General features: G+C 40.8%; 1 long non-coding RNA gene across 5 annotated transcripts in view; it reads right to left on the bottom strand.

Annotated features, from left to right (window-relative positions):
• The window catches only part of LOC129486476 (uncharacterized), a 169950-nt gene extending 159307 nt beyond the window's left edge, over nt 1-10643 (bottom strand). Inside the window, exons 1-3 of one of the 5 annotated variants that reach the window (XR_008658993.2) lie at nt 10446-10554; nt 10092-10216; nt 7720-8060 (exon numbers count right to left, since the gene is read on the bottom strand). This is a non-coding gene — a long non-coding RNA (uncharacterized lncRNA). Of the gene's footprint in view, nt 1-7719; nt 8061-10091; nt 10217-10311; nt 10372-10445 lie in introns of those variants that run through there. The other 4 variants (XR_010121711.1, XR_008658994.2, XR_008658995.2 and 1 more) reach the window with 4 other exon arrangements.
• Nucleotides 10644-15138: the final 4495 nt, after the last annotated feature.

The following is a 15138-nucleotide window of genomic DNA, read 5'->3' as shown; positions in this document are numbered from 1 at the left end:
CATATACCAGGCTTTTCCCTCCTAGCAGATACCAAACCTGGTCACTGATGGAAAGGGCTTCTGGTCTAACATTTGATGTAAATCTTCTAGTGGCTACCATTATATCTAAACAGCATAATAGTTTGATTTTCGGTTTGGCTATCAGGTAAATCACACTGATTATCAGTTCTGAACAAGATCTATTGTCACCTTGCCATGAACAATGAAGAAATCGTAAACATGTATGACAATGTCAAAAGGAACAGTAATGCTGAAAGAAAGCTTTCTAAGCCATCATTAATTAAAAATAAATAAATTTGATTAACCACATTAGAAAAAGATTGGATTAGCTTTCCATTCTTTCTGTATAAAATATTATAAGAGCATTGTCAATAAAGAGGTACTCAAAAAAGTATTAAAAATAATACAGGAATAGGCCGGGCATGGTGGCTCACATCTGTAATCCCAACACTTTAGGGGGCCGAGGTGGGCAGATCGCTTGAAGTCAGGAGTTTGAGACCAGCCTGGCCAACATGGAGAAACCCTGTCTCTATTAAAATACAAATAATAATAATAATAATAATAACATAGGAATATAAAGACTATTGATTAATAAAAAAATTAAAAAATGGAAACAGTGTCTTTAACTTGTTTTGCTTTCAATATATGTCTGTATGTTTAAATGTGTAATTTCTTACCATTATATTTACTCATCCTAAATAAACATTTGTTCTGGAACCTAAATTTGTATTTATTATTTTGTATTCTTATCTCAAAAAGGTCCCCCACAATGTTATAAGCTTCAGGCTCCCCAAATATAGCTCTGCACCCTGATATTTGTTTGCAGTGTTTTCCAAGTCATTACTATGAATTTGACCTCACACTGTTCTGCAGTCACAGAAATTTCCTCTCAGGACATTCAGATGCCTCGGGTACATTATAAACTCATCTTCCTGGAGAATCCGTCTCAGAACATCCTGCCTGTTCCATTCTGCATGAGTTGGCTTCTAGCTCTACAGAACTATCATCCTCAAAACTCACTCACCCACATTCTGGGATCCCTCACCTCTGTCTGGTAATAGACCCCTGTTTCCTGGATCCCACACTTTCCTCCTTCTTAGTTTAATCCCTCAATTTTGTGGAGCATATCCTCCAGTAGCTCTGGAGATAGGAAACCTGGAAGTTGAAATGTTTAAAACGTTTTTGACTCTTGTATATTTTCACCATCTTTATTCGGACTTCACACTTGATTGATAGTTTGGCTGTGTGTAAAAATCCAGGTTAGAACTAAGTTCCACTGTTTCTGTGACATAGTCCAAAATCATCATATTTTGTGATTTTTCTCTTTAACTCTCTCTTTCTCTAAGCTTAAAGATTCCTTTTTTTGTCCTCAAAGTTCTACAATTTCAGAACTGCAGGTGTGCTAACTGTACGTGTTTTCATTCTTCTTGTAGAAAAACTGTGTAAGACTAGAAACTTGAGGACCTTGCTTTCCTGGAACTATCTTGAATTGCTTTGTTGATTATTTCTTCCCCTTAGTATCAAATTTTCCTACTTTTCTCCTCCTATATTTCAACTCTATACATTTTCTCCATTTGGAAAGAAGGTTCCTCAACTTCACCTCCTAATGCTTCTACGGAGTTTGTATTTTGCCATCATTTTATGAACTTTTTAAAATTATTTTTATTTCCATGAGTTTTTTGTTGTTGTTCTCCAAGTACCCTGTTTCATGATTATATCACTTTGGGGACATTAATATGAGTTGTGGGTTTTTTCTTCATCTTTATCATTTCCATTTCCTCCAAGCTGCTTTGCTCTGTTTGCCAGTTTTGCTTGCTCCTCATTTCTCTGGTACTCCTTAGTTGGCCTCTAACATTTAAGGGTGACACATTGGTGGGCTGATGGGGCTCTGGGTATGGGAGTGGGCTTGTTGACTGGGAGCTAGACTGCAGGTGGTCTTCCACTGTCAACATCTCCAGGAGCTTCCTTCTTGGGTCCAAATCCCAGGAGGGGAATTTTTGGATGATAAAGACCTGGCTGCTATTATTGCAGGAGGCTGGTAGGGGGAGAGAATGAGGATTGGAATCTCAACCTCCAGAATGCAAATATTCACTCAATCCACTTGATTTCTGGGTGTGTACACTCAGGTATGGCAGAAACCTTCTTGTATTACCAATTTCAAAAAATAAACCTGTGTCATCAGCCTCAGTGAGGGTGGCTGGTCTCCTTCACTATGTGAGGGAGGGAGTATTGGCGATATCCCTCTATTTCTATGGAGCTCCAATCAGGCTCCTTTATGTCAACTGCCTGACTTCACGTTCCACTTCTAAAATTACCAAGTACTCCCAATTTCTTAGCCATTGGGGGATTTTGCCCTATGAATTAGGTTGGCTGTCAACTTTACATCTATTGTCTTTAGATTTTGAGGGGCCTGCTAAGTCATTTACTTCTCATTCATCTATATCCTGGCTTCCAAACTTTTTAAAATTATCTTTATTATTTCTGTGGGGATTTGGGAAAAAGCAAAAGTAGATGTATATATTCAATCTATCATCTTTGCCCAGAGATCTTTCAGATGGATTTCAGAGATACAACATCTCTTACATGTTTCATTCCATTTTACTTCTCTTGCGTTTCCTTCCCATCGTATGTTATTCTGTCTTTTCTGTTCTCATTTTGGTAATGCTTTCTTTGGTCTCCATGACATTTCCTTTCTTGTGTGCTTATTTAACCTGTACTGCTTTTCAACTTCTTCTGTCTTTTTGAGATAGTTTGGATAAATTCTCCTTTACTTACCACATGCCCCACCATTTCTGACACCCGTTTATCTGCTCCTTGGAACTCAGGTTGGGGAGTTGGTTATTTTCTCTTCTGCTACTCTTGTTTGACTTGACTATATGGGAAGGAGTCAGAAGGCGCTTCCCCTTGGGTTTGGGTACTTATGGTTGGTGGACTAGGATTCTTCACTTTAAGATCCTGCATCAGTGCTCTGGCTACATACCTAGAGGCACATTAGATCCTTACCATAATTCAGTGGAGCCACAGACACACAATCTGCTCCAGGATTTCCCTTACCCTGTTTTGGGTTTTCTCCCCAAGGATCATATAGTTCCCTTCATCATGGGTGGGGAAAAGGCAGGAAAACCAACAGGTTGAGGTCCTGAGCTGCTCTACAGCAAGGAAGAAGAACTTCCCCTGGGGTCTTCCCCGCCTTCATCTCTTGGGCCTCTGCCACCTAAACAATTGTGTCTTGCTTCCTCTTTCATTTTCCATCCTGCTAAAGCTCTGCTATTTGCTAAGATAAAAATTAGCTTTGATGATTCTAACCTTCCTACCTCCTCTTGTTCTCCATTTTTTCAGCCCAGGAAAAACACCCAAGTTCCGTATTCGGGGACCTTCTCCTTCTTTCTTTTGGAATTTGTGTATCCTTCCAGTCTTCTCTCCAAGCTGGGCCATGGTGGTAAAGCTTTTCAAGTTTTCATCCACTCACCTCACCTCGCTCAAATGTCAGGGTGAGGTAAAGTCTTGTCTCTTTCCCTAGTCTCTACTTTCATAGTTCACAAATCATGGCACAATGTTATAATGATTTTTTCTGATTTTTTAAAAAATCTGTTTTGTACTTTTAAAACTTCACTCTATTATCTTACTTTGGACATCACCAGTGCTATTTAAGGATTAATTTTTAACATTTTCTTTCTGAAAATGTTGCCAACTTATTTCTTCAGTTTCTTCACATACAAAATGTGGATATAATAATGTCTACCTAGTGGATATGTTGTGAAAATCCAATGAAATAAGTATTGTGAGGCATTTTGTGTGTCCTAGATTAATAATAAAACCACACAAGACTACAGGCTAGAAACTAGAGATACTCTCTAGACTAATAAGTAAATCACTCAATAAAGAAGCCAACAATGATAGGTAATACCATTTGGCAAACATCATAATAATAACTGATTCAGGAAAGGATCATCAGCAGATATTAAAACCAGTGAGATAAAAACCAAAATGTTTACATATCCCCAAAATATCTTTTTACAAGGTAAAATACTTACAAAAGGAAAAACAGTAACTTTGCTATGATTGATACTTACAAAAGGAAAAATAGTAGCTTTGCTATGATGAAGTCCAGCAGGTATCACCTCACCCAAATTAACAAACTGGTAATGTGGAAAATCAATCTGTGTGCTTCCTGACATCATGCATCACAGACTACAAAGAACATAATGTTACTTCTATGGAATTCCTGCCAAAATGAATAACTTGAATCAAATCATGAGGAAACATCAGAAAAACCCAAACAGGAAAAATTTACAAGGTAGCTGGCCTCTCTGTCTACAAATGTCAGGATCATGAGAGATAAAGACTTAGGAAATGTTCCTGATTAAAAGAGACTAAAGAGGCATGACAATTAAATACAATGCATAGGCCTGGATTGAATCCTGGACCACAGTTGTTTTGCTTTGTTTGTCTTTACTGTGATGAACGTTACTGTGTTAATTGGTAAAATTTGAATAAAGTGTATAGGTTGTATTACTGTTAATTTCATGACCTGGAACTTGTCTGGTGGGCATGTAAGATTATGTTCATGTGTTTAGGAACATACACTGAGATGTGTCGCAGTAAAGGGGAATCACGTGTACAACTTATCACAGATATTTCATCATGAAAAATATAAACATACATATGTATTCACATACACACGTACATACACACAGAAATAGAGATGGATGATGGGAAGCAAATGTGCTCAAAAGTGAACAACTGGGAAATCTGGGTGATTCAGGAATTATTTATGCTACAACTTTCATACTTATAGCTTTTTCTAAGTTTGAAATTGTTTCAAAATAAAAATGTTTGAAATATCAGTACTAAGGCACAAACGCCTTAGAGACAGCTCTGTTTCTGAGCAGCAATGAGGAAAGCTGTGGTCCAGGATTTAAATCTTAACGTCAACACTTAGGGGTCTTATGATCTTAAATTTTTATCCTTACTTCTCTGAAAATCTCAGTTCCATCATCTGTAGAATGAAGGTAACAGGAACAACCTCTAATGGCTTTTGAGAGAATTAAGTGAGACAGCACATTCAAAGCACTGAGACCCAACCTGCACAGAGAAGTGCTCAGGTATTTGTTGGGAGAATGAATGACAAGCACTGCCACACTGCCAAGACAGAAGGAGTCGGGGCAGAGAGGCGTTTCCAGGCCCAGGAGCACATGTTCACATCACTCCTTCCCCAGTCTCACAACAGACCTAAGATTTAAGAGGTAGAGGGCAGGCCATGTGATGGATAAAGAAGGAAAGAGGAAAAGAAGGCCGAACCAGATGTAACGCAAAGACCCAGCACTGTTTTCGGGAACTAACCTCAGCAGAAGGTGCAAAGCGGAGGTGTGGGGACATGGCCAGCAAGTCCCTCTTTCCCTCACTGCCCTCTGAGCATTCTGAGAAATTTAAAACTAACTCATCATTTGATATTTCTACCACTTCCGCATCTTATCTCTCAAGCTGTAAGTATCAACTTATCTGAATTTTAACCAACGCTTTAGAAAAACAAAGCTTCCAAAATTCTAGTGGGGGGGGGGTTTAATGCTTAGACTGTTTTTCTATAAGATAAACAGTAAAAATATCTTTTTTTAAAAAATTATTTTTTCCAGATTCTTCCAAGTACTCAAAACAACGTGCAGCCCATAACTTTAAGTCACCTTGTCCAGACCCACTTACTATTTTAACCAGTCAGTATGTTATCGCCTCAGAACTGTAATTATGTTTATGCCTTTTGAACAAGCTGATGAAAAGAAACATTTGCTTAAGGTTCCCGTCAATGAATGCAGAGCTTAGACTAGTCTTTAGCTTATACAAACGTTATGCTTATTAATTCAGAATACTCATTCAGTTATTGAAACATGATGACAAAACTGTACAGTGAAAGACTGATTCTCTATTATACATATTAGCATTGCACAGAAATCCTTTGGCTCAGGAATAACTGTCCGAGACTCGGGATTCATATATCTCTTTGAATTTTTAAAATGGTGATTTAGGTATCAAAACTATAACATCAATGCTCTGAATACACAGATTATAAATTATCAAAATAAGTCCATTCTGATTAAGAACTCTCCAGCTGGATTTCAGCTTAAGAAATTCTAAAACTGCCTATGCGCAGTCCAGTCCACGCCAACAACCACAGCATCCTTTTTAATTAAAAGCCAGTGAGATGACTCATGCCACCTGTTTCATTGATCCTGCTATATTCCTATTTTGGTCAGAGTTCTCTTTTGAGGATTAAAACTTTTATGAAAACAAATAGCAAATATTTATTCAAATTGATTACTATTGTTTCACATCCTGACAACTACATTTCCTACTACAAAATTATATTTATTTATGTTAATTTTAATAACCAAAGGATTATTCATAGTGACAATCACAGTGGTAAATGTAGCCATTGGAAGGACTAGTAGCTAAAGCAGCTATTATATGCTTTCACATATCAATGGAAATAGCCTTCCTAAAATTTGTTATAGACCCATAAAAGTAGATTCTTAAAAATCTGCCTACTTAGACACATTTCAATGGAATGTTTACATCTCAGTAATTATATTGAACAGAATGAAATATAACAAATCCAAGGAAAAAGGAATGGTGAGGGGTGGGGGAAGGGGTGGTCATCATGCTTTTATGGCTAGATCCAGATGACGCATCATTAATTGTTGAAGCTCTCTAGACTTTGAGTTTGATATGGAGTTGATAGAGAGACTTCTGCAGAAGCCCTGTACTCAGACAGCAATCTGCTGCCACTTACAGAGCTCCATGAGTGGGATTTGCAGGCTGTCCATATTATATTGGCTTATTTGCCATCACTCTAGTCACTAGTCAATTCGCTGTGAAGACAAGAGTCAAAATAAAGGGGAAAAAAGTGATGGTCTAACTGCACTGACAAGATGAGGTGAAATCTTTTCCTTTAAACACAGAATGTAATTAATGTTAAGCAGAGGAACCTTTCACAAACAACAGGACCAGAGATTCCAATTACTCCCTCCTATGTTCTTCAGGAACTTTTTGGGAGGTAATTATAAAACTCTTCCTCTAAGCAAAATGCAACAAGCTTCAAACCATTGCTTCCCAGTGGGTTATGTGAGAAACAAGAAGCACAGAGCGATTCTCACAGGTCAGCGTGTGTGTGAGTCAGCTGGAGTCCTGAGGCATCTCTCAGAGATTTGGGGGCAGTCATTCCCTGGCGGGCTGGTGATCTGGCCTTGAAGGAGTCCTTAGGGCCACCTAGGGTAAGAGTTTGGGGCCCTAGGAACTGTGAGGAAGAGTTAAACAGAACCCAGAACACATGATGTGGGTTGTGACCTTCCCCCCAAATGCAAATGAGAGCTTGACAAAGGGAACCCGCAGGCAGCCAGCTGAGGTCTTAACATCCAAGTGGATCCTTTTGTGAAATCCATTCCTCTCTTCACCAAATCATTCACATTAGCCGTTACATGAAGTCTTTGGTGTTTTTCCTTTTGCTACACACATTACTCATCAGGGAAGGGAAGTGAGCTGAGAGTTCAAGGGCACTTTTGACTAGAACCAGATGAATTGTTGCAGTTGCCTGGGAAACCTTTGACGACAACCATACTTGATATGTCAAAGATCTGAAGTTAACAGGAGCCAAAGTCATCTAGAAGGTAAATCCAAGAAAGCTAATGGCATAAGAGGACACTTGGCTTGTAAAAGTAGTTCCAATTTGTTATGCGCTCGTGAACTTTTGAAAAGAGGAAAGGATTTTATCATCCTAATTAGCCTATAAGAATGATCATCTTAAATGCTAACTTTCAGATTACAGAATAAAATTTAGTGAAAAGACATTTAGATCCCCTAAACATTTATGCATAGACGATGAAACTAGAGTTTTATAATAACCCTAAAACAAAATATAACATGTCTCCCTAGATTTGTCCCCTCACGGTCTTTGGAATTCTGTTCCAGTCTAGTAGGTTTTTCTTTCCAGATTTCAAGTGTAAAATGTATGTCCAATGTAGAGTATCACATGTTTTATTATAAAACAAAAAATATTTTCTGTGGTAATTCTGAAAAGAAAAAAATTAACAAGTAAAACAATGTGATATCATTTTGCATCAAGGAAATATGGATTTAATGGGAAACTTCCTTAAGCTGCATTTTGCTTCAAACGCTGTGTTGTGTAGGGAATCTTCCACGAATCTGAGTTTGTGATTTTTTTTCAATATTTTTATCAAAAAAAACCCAAAAAGCTGCAAAATGAAAATTTGTGCATGGGACTAATACTACTAGACTTCACATTGTCTTTTATAATAAAATAGATCAAAAGGAAAATCGAAGTGAAAACATCTCTGACAGGGAAGTAAAATTTTGCCCCTTGCAACTCAATCCTTCCATGTTGATGGGCCCATTTCGAGATTAGCATGTTTGGGGAGTTTTATTACTATTTTAGAGATCTATGGTTTTGGTGGAGGACGCTGTACAAAAACGGCTACTTTCATGCAGAGATTTTCACTTCAGGTTTCAAGACATCTGTTTGGAAACTCCTCGGAGAGTTCATTGCTCTGCGCTGCCCTCTTCTGGTGAGCCTGTGTAAATGGTTTCTGGAAAACAATCCAGTGCCGCCATCATTTCCATCCTCCTACATTTCCTTCCCCATTCATCAATACATTGCTCAAGGGCCTGGATTTCCTATTGGTGATGTACAGAGCTGAACTTTAATTCAAATAGTTTAAAGGTATAATCAAAGCAAAGTTTTTTTTAATTTGGAATTTTTTATTTTTATTTTTATTTCGTGTTGGAAATACAGGTTTTCCCAGATAACTTGCAAAGTCGCAAACTAAGGACGCTGTCTCACCTGAAAAGTTTGATTACAAAGTCAGTAAGAAAAATGATGTTATTTTTGAATAACATCAAAGTAATTTAATGTAGGACTATGAATAATTTAATGTAGGACCATGTTGCTAGGAATGTCATTTTTATCTTGACCACATGAACACGGCTTACAAGAGAATCACTATTTTGGCATAAATTATTTAGGTTGGTCTGAAGGGACCATTCCTGCTAATTTGACAGCAATTTATCTGAAATAGAAAGATCAAGGCTCCAAGTTGTGTGCAATAAACGTATTCACCAATTGCCGGAAAATCAGAAGCTCTTCCTGACTGGAACACCACTGTGAGCCTCGCTGTCTGCTCTCCTCCAGTTACAAGTGCTTTCCTTAACCCACAGTCATGAGACAGAAAACTGCACAGCCCTGACAACCAACAGCTAATTTCTATGCGAACTGGAAGAACAATCTTGTCATAGTGCTAACGTTATGTGTATATATTGTACCAACAAATAAAAGTGGTTATTATGCTTTGCTCAAGAAACTCATCTACAATCCCAAGTACTGCATAGTGACCAATGCGATATTTGTCCTTCTGAGCCTCCTTCAAAATAACCATTCAAAAGTCCAAAATAATGTTCATTTTCAGTGACCTAAATTAGCTAGAGATTTTTTAAAATCTTATGGCTCAAAGAAAGAACCATGAAGTTTGATTCCTCAGTGCCTGTATTCCAGTAAACAGACATATAGCATGCATATGCTGCAGGTCTCCTATAGCGACAAACAAATGGTTCAAGCATTCAACGTGTCTTCATATTTGATGCTTATTATGTGAAAGCAACAGATGTACTCCTCATCTGAGCACAGAAAAAGTGATGTTTTTAAAAATCCTAAATAGAAAGTGAGTCAGTCCCAGTGCAAATATAAATCTAAAGAAATTCCATACTGTACAAGTAACATTTGCAGTATTAAATACATCGACTTTTTCACAGAACTGTCTGCCGAGTATCATAGTCAGATCCCCTCGACCTGGTGAACATGTCTTCGACTGCTCCACAGCCGGCATTAGAAACAACTCAGGTGGCCGCTGATGGTCACGGTGGACACAGGGCTGCCATGCCCATGCCCACGCGAGGGAGGGGCAAAAGGTGAGCCCTTCTAACTCCTCCTTGCCCATCTTGTGCCAGGGGTATGTGTTTTCTCTCAAAGTTCAACCCAGTGCGATGTAATAAAATAACCTAAATGTACATTTTACAATATTTTTTCTTACCTTTACCTGGCGAACGTCTACAGGTGTGTCGAAAGTTATCTTTTCCTGGATGTGTTCCAAAATGCTCTTATGCTATTTCTCTTAGGATTTCTCCACGCTGCCCCATTCAGAAATTTTATTATTTTCTAAAGAAGAAAAAAAAATGATATGAAATTTGTCATAAGAAAACCATTGATTTTCAATCAAAGCTACACAAATGCCAAGCCAATGTGAATAGCACCTTCCACAACTCTGCCAGGCACTGGTTTTTGTGTGGGATGATGCCAGCTTCTCTCTTCATGTGGCTTTATTAAAAGCCATGGTTTCTGAGATGTAAAACACCCACAGTTACCTCAGTCACTTTTCTCTCCTTACCTCTAGAATTCCCGTGAGGTCACATTCAGTTAAAAACATCCTGCCCTTCTCCCTACAAAAAGGTTCCATAGAATCAGAACGCAGAGGCGCTGCAACTTGCTAACTTTGCTCTGTGTTATTTACCAACCGCACAAAGAAAATGCTGTCTATTCAGAACTCATTTCAAAACTCTTTTCACTGAGAGTGAGCGAACAAGCGGGCTCATGTCCCGAGCCCAGTCACATCTCCAGCGGTCCGGTGATGGCCCGTGGGGCTGGCGCCGAGTGGCACGGCCTCCACAGTGGCCCACAAGGGTCTGTTGTCCACGCCGCGTGGACCGCGCAGGCCGGTGGGAGTCAAGAAAGGGGGAGGGGCGGGGGATCTTCCACTTTCTCACCCCGTGTTTCTTTGCTTGCTTGCCCCGAATATCTGTCAAGAGGCAGCCCTCTCCCCTCAAGGCCCCTTCATCCTGAACTTGCATGATGCCCCTGCAGTGACAAATGTAGAATCTTCTCAGTGGGCCTGGATTCGAGGCCCGAGCTCATCACTGGGTTGCTGTGGGTGGGTAGGTTATTTAAACCACCTGGAATTCAGTTTCTGTTTGTGTTATGGTGATTGTACCTGGCTCACTGGGTTTGAGGAGTAACCAGATTTTAGGACAGACTCTTCCTCGCTCCGTCCTACTCAGATCCCAGTAGGAAACTTACCCTCCCCCTGCGCCACGGAGTGCAGAGGAAACAGCCCAAGGACTTCTTTTACGACTCTAGATCCCTCAGTCAGATCACGGATATGGAAAAAGCTTAGATTAGAAAGAGGAGGTCGTGAAGGGACCTCCTGGGCCTCCTGTCCCACGTCCTCAAGGCCTATGGAATGGGAGCTTCAAGGCTTGTTCCCGCAGTTGGGAGATGGGAGCCAGCCACACAAACACAAGCACACCATGCAGCAGGGTCTGTCCCAGAATCTGCCTAAGATGGCAGAGGAGTTGGCAAACAGCTCTGGGGGCAGAGCCATAGAGCATGGACGGATGCATGCAGCACAGACTGCACCTGCTGAGCGCAGGTGGGGATGGAGGACGGAGGGGAACAAGAGTTCCCAGGACCAGTTGTATGTCCTGGGCCAGCAGGAGAAATCCTGTCCAACATGTGCAACAGGGATCCTTAGAGGTGGGAGGAGACCAGGGCAAGAAGGGGATGGAAGTTATCCACTGGACAGCCAGGGCTGAGGAAGGTAGGGTCCACTGACAACCTGAAGGAAGGGAGATGCACCCACCAGGAATGAGGGAGCTGCAAGAATAAGGGAGCTACTGGGGGCTTCCAAAGCCTCACTGCTCCAGAGAGTCCATCATAGAGAGCTGACTCAAACCATCTGCCAGACCAGAAAATAGGACACCAGCCAGCCAGGTTAGGAGGGGCCGAAGTTCCTACCCCTCCTTCCTGCATGCACCCAACACACGCCCTGCTACAAGCGTAGCAGTTGCAGTGAGATGGCCTGGGAGCAGGAGCTGGGAGACAGCAAGCCTCCTCAGCCTCTCCTCCCCACTGCAGGCACACAGGCAGGCCATGCGGAGGGGGTGTAGCTAGGCCAAGGTCAGTTTTTGATTATTGCATGGAACCAGACACTGTAAGTGCTGAAATGAAACTGTGTATATGATTCCAGTTGACCAGAAGACTTTTTGAATTATCTAAGAATGAGCAGAAGAGCTATGGGGCCTGCCAGAGTTTTCATCCAGGGGTCATGGACGTTGGTCCCACTGAATAAAGTTTACAAGAACAACAGGAAGAAAATTATGTTGTATTTTGGCTCTGTTGTTTTCTGTTTTTTTAACGTGTCAATTACTTGAGCTACACATGATAAACTCTTCTGCTAGACTAGAAGCTGCAGGAAAACAGAGACCCTACAATTTATGTTGCTTGAGGTTTCCCTAGAGTCAAGCACCTGGCCCATGGTAGCCAGCTAGCTGTCCTGCCTGTTCTTATTTGATCGTTTTATTTTAAGCCATGCCTGTCTTTCTAGAGAAATCTAGATCAATATATTTTCTCTCTAACTTCTTGATTGCCTCTAACACATGCTTAATACTACATTAGTTTTTCTTTATGTACTTCTCCAAAGGCAATCTCTCTCTGCCCTTATGTCTTTCAGAGAACCTTATATATCTATAATATTATACCTCATATAGAAGGCACAAGCTGAGTCTTATGCATGGTTGAATGATTGGTAATCAAAAGAAGACTAATCAAAGAGCACCTTAGCAAGCTTACTGGAGAAGCTCAAGGCACACCGCAAAATTCATCAGCATTTTTTCTTGTGAGTTTCCCTTTGTGGATCAACATTGATATTTTTTCCAGAAAAAAAAAAAGACACCAGGACCTTTTGCAACCTTCCCATCCCTTTTATACCCTACCCCATCCCACATGCCAAAGAATTTCCAAGAAGGGCTTCACTAGCTACTACTCTACTCTGGGTTGCAGATAAGTTCAAGTATTTTGAATGGCACAGAAGCGATTTCTCTTTGGCCAAAAGAGAAACTCAGGGGAATGAAAAAAATTAAAGGCAAGCCTACTTGTGAGCTTCCCAAACTGAGCAAGTTTGGGTGCAGCATATGTAGTCTCAGTTTTGGAAACCACAATATGCCATTCATCCCTAACTAGATGACGGGACAGAAATGTTGTTGCTGAACCAACCAAGGGAAATATGCTTGCTGATTACCCAAAACAAACTTGCAAAATTCAACTTCTAGTGCTCCAAATTTTCAGATGGGAAAATTTTGCTTATATATAATTTTGAATTATTTTTTTCACTTGCTAAGTGAACATGAAGTAACCGGGGGGCACATTTGAAAAGATGGGGCTCTTACCTGATAAAATATTAATCAAGAACAAAACAATTGTAGGTTAAGAAAATTCCAGAATAGCTAAGCAGAGTCCCTTCCTCAAGATGAGAAGGGGTATGTGTGGAGAAAGAGTAGGTGTTGTCAAAGATGCTGACATTAAAACACAGACCTCTGGGGCATGTGATTTGGTTCAGCCAATGAAATACAAACTACTGATGACCTTCGTTACTGAAAACCTTTCATTCATTCATCAAGGAGCCCCATTCATATCACCTCCCTCCTAGGGCTGTAATGCAGTCTTTTCTCCTGAGAGCTGCTGCTGAGGCCCAGGACTCAGTAAAGTTGACAAAGAAAGCCAGGAATTTCCACTGGGGCCACGCCAGGGGCACTGCCTTGGGAGACACAACCACGAGGTCTTCCTCCTGAGGAAAGCCTCTTGACTCAGCTCATTCTTTCTACTTCCCCATCTCTCTCCTCATTTAGAAAAAAAAGCCAAAATAGAGATCCTTTGGTCTGCCCAAATACAAATCCTACTTATTTGTCCATCAATTATCTCTGGACTTCCCAAAGCACGTCAACAAAGCATTTTATCTACAGGTACCTATTGTTTAGGGCTATAGCCTTTGGGGAAGTTGAATTTGCCGTAATCCGTCTATACACAGATACTCATCAGTCAATACGAAGCTATTACTATGAGCAATGGCGGAACATTCCAGGAAGATGGCAGAATCTAGACAGCGTTCCACAAAATGTGCTGTGAGATACTGAATTTCTGGCTGCTTCAAAGTGTTTATCACTCGCTAAAACGGCCATTTTATTAAGTACTCATTTTTTTTAATATCATTAAAACAGTCATATAGTTGTCTTCTATTCAGAAATGACTGCTGCCTAGGATTTGGGGTTTGTTGTTTATTTTGTTTTGGGCTTTTTTCCCCTGGAATACTAGATTTATTGGAATCAGAGAATGAACACCAAAGGTTGACCTAACATTTATCCTCAAATTGTGGCTCCTGGAGGAGTTAATATGACAAGATGATAACCTAATAATTATTGGAGAGGACATCATTTTCTCTAAAGAACTGCACCCAAGCAAAATAGGTAATGATTACTCATGCTCAGATTCCATAGCTTTAATTATCAGCTTTCTGAAGATGCCTTTTGGAGTCTGCAGGCAGCACTGGCAAAGATGAAAAGAAAAAGAAAACGTTTTGCTGGCAACTTATAAAGTACAACTAGCACTCCCATCTCCACCGCGCGGCAAAATGCACAGCCTCGGCAGGTCACGCCGGATCAGATCTACAGAATAGGTGTGAGAAGCTGGCCGGGCCGCAGCGGCCACTTGTCTCCAGCACTGTGAACCTAGGACGAGGGAGCCCACATATTCCTGATTCTTTTCCCGTGAACCATGCCAATTTTTTTTTAATTCTTTGAGAAACCCGTGGGTGGGCACAGATGGGAAGTGGGAAGCTGCAAAAGGGGAGAAGATGGTATTGGAGTGGAGCGCAGAGCCAGGCGCGCCTCTGCAAGCGCGTCCTCGCGGTCCCAGATGGCGCGGCCCCTGCGCTGCGCTCCCGGGCCCTGCTGCCTCCGCCGCGCCCCCTATAGGCCTCCAGCGCCGAGGAACCGAGGCCGAGAGCAGCCACCCCAGGCATGTCTATTTACAATAAGCCTACGGGCTGTCACTCAGCATGCAACCAGTTGTTCCATGCACACAACGAACATTTTTAAAAAGCAGCATCGGATTAAAAAAAAAAAAGAGTTGATGCTGCTCTCCAGTGTTATAAAAGGCTTGTCCCTTTATCATTGTTGTATATGTTCAATTTGATGCCATTAATTTAAGAAGCCTCTTTGCTTCCCACTTTCAGGTGAGCCCAAAACTCGGCT

The sequence above is a fragment of the Symphalangus syndactylus genome, chromosome 7 (genome assembly GCF_028878055.3).
Source record: "Symphalangus syndactylus isolate Jambi chromosome 7, NHGRI_mSymSyn1-v2.1_pri, whole genome shotgun sequence".
Lineage (NCBI taxonomy): Eukaryota > Metazoa > Chordata > Mammalia > Primates > Hylobatidae > Symphalangus > Symphalangus syndactylus.
This window is presented reverse-complemented; position numbering and strand designations above follow the sequence as displayed.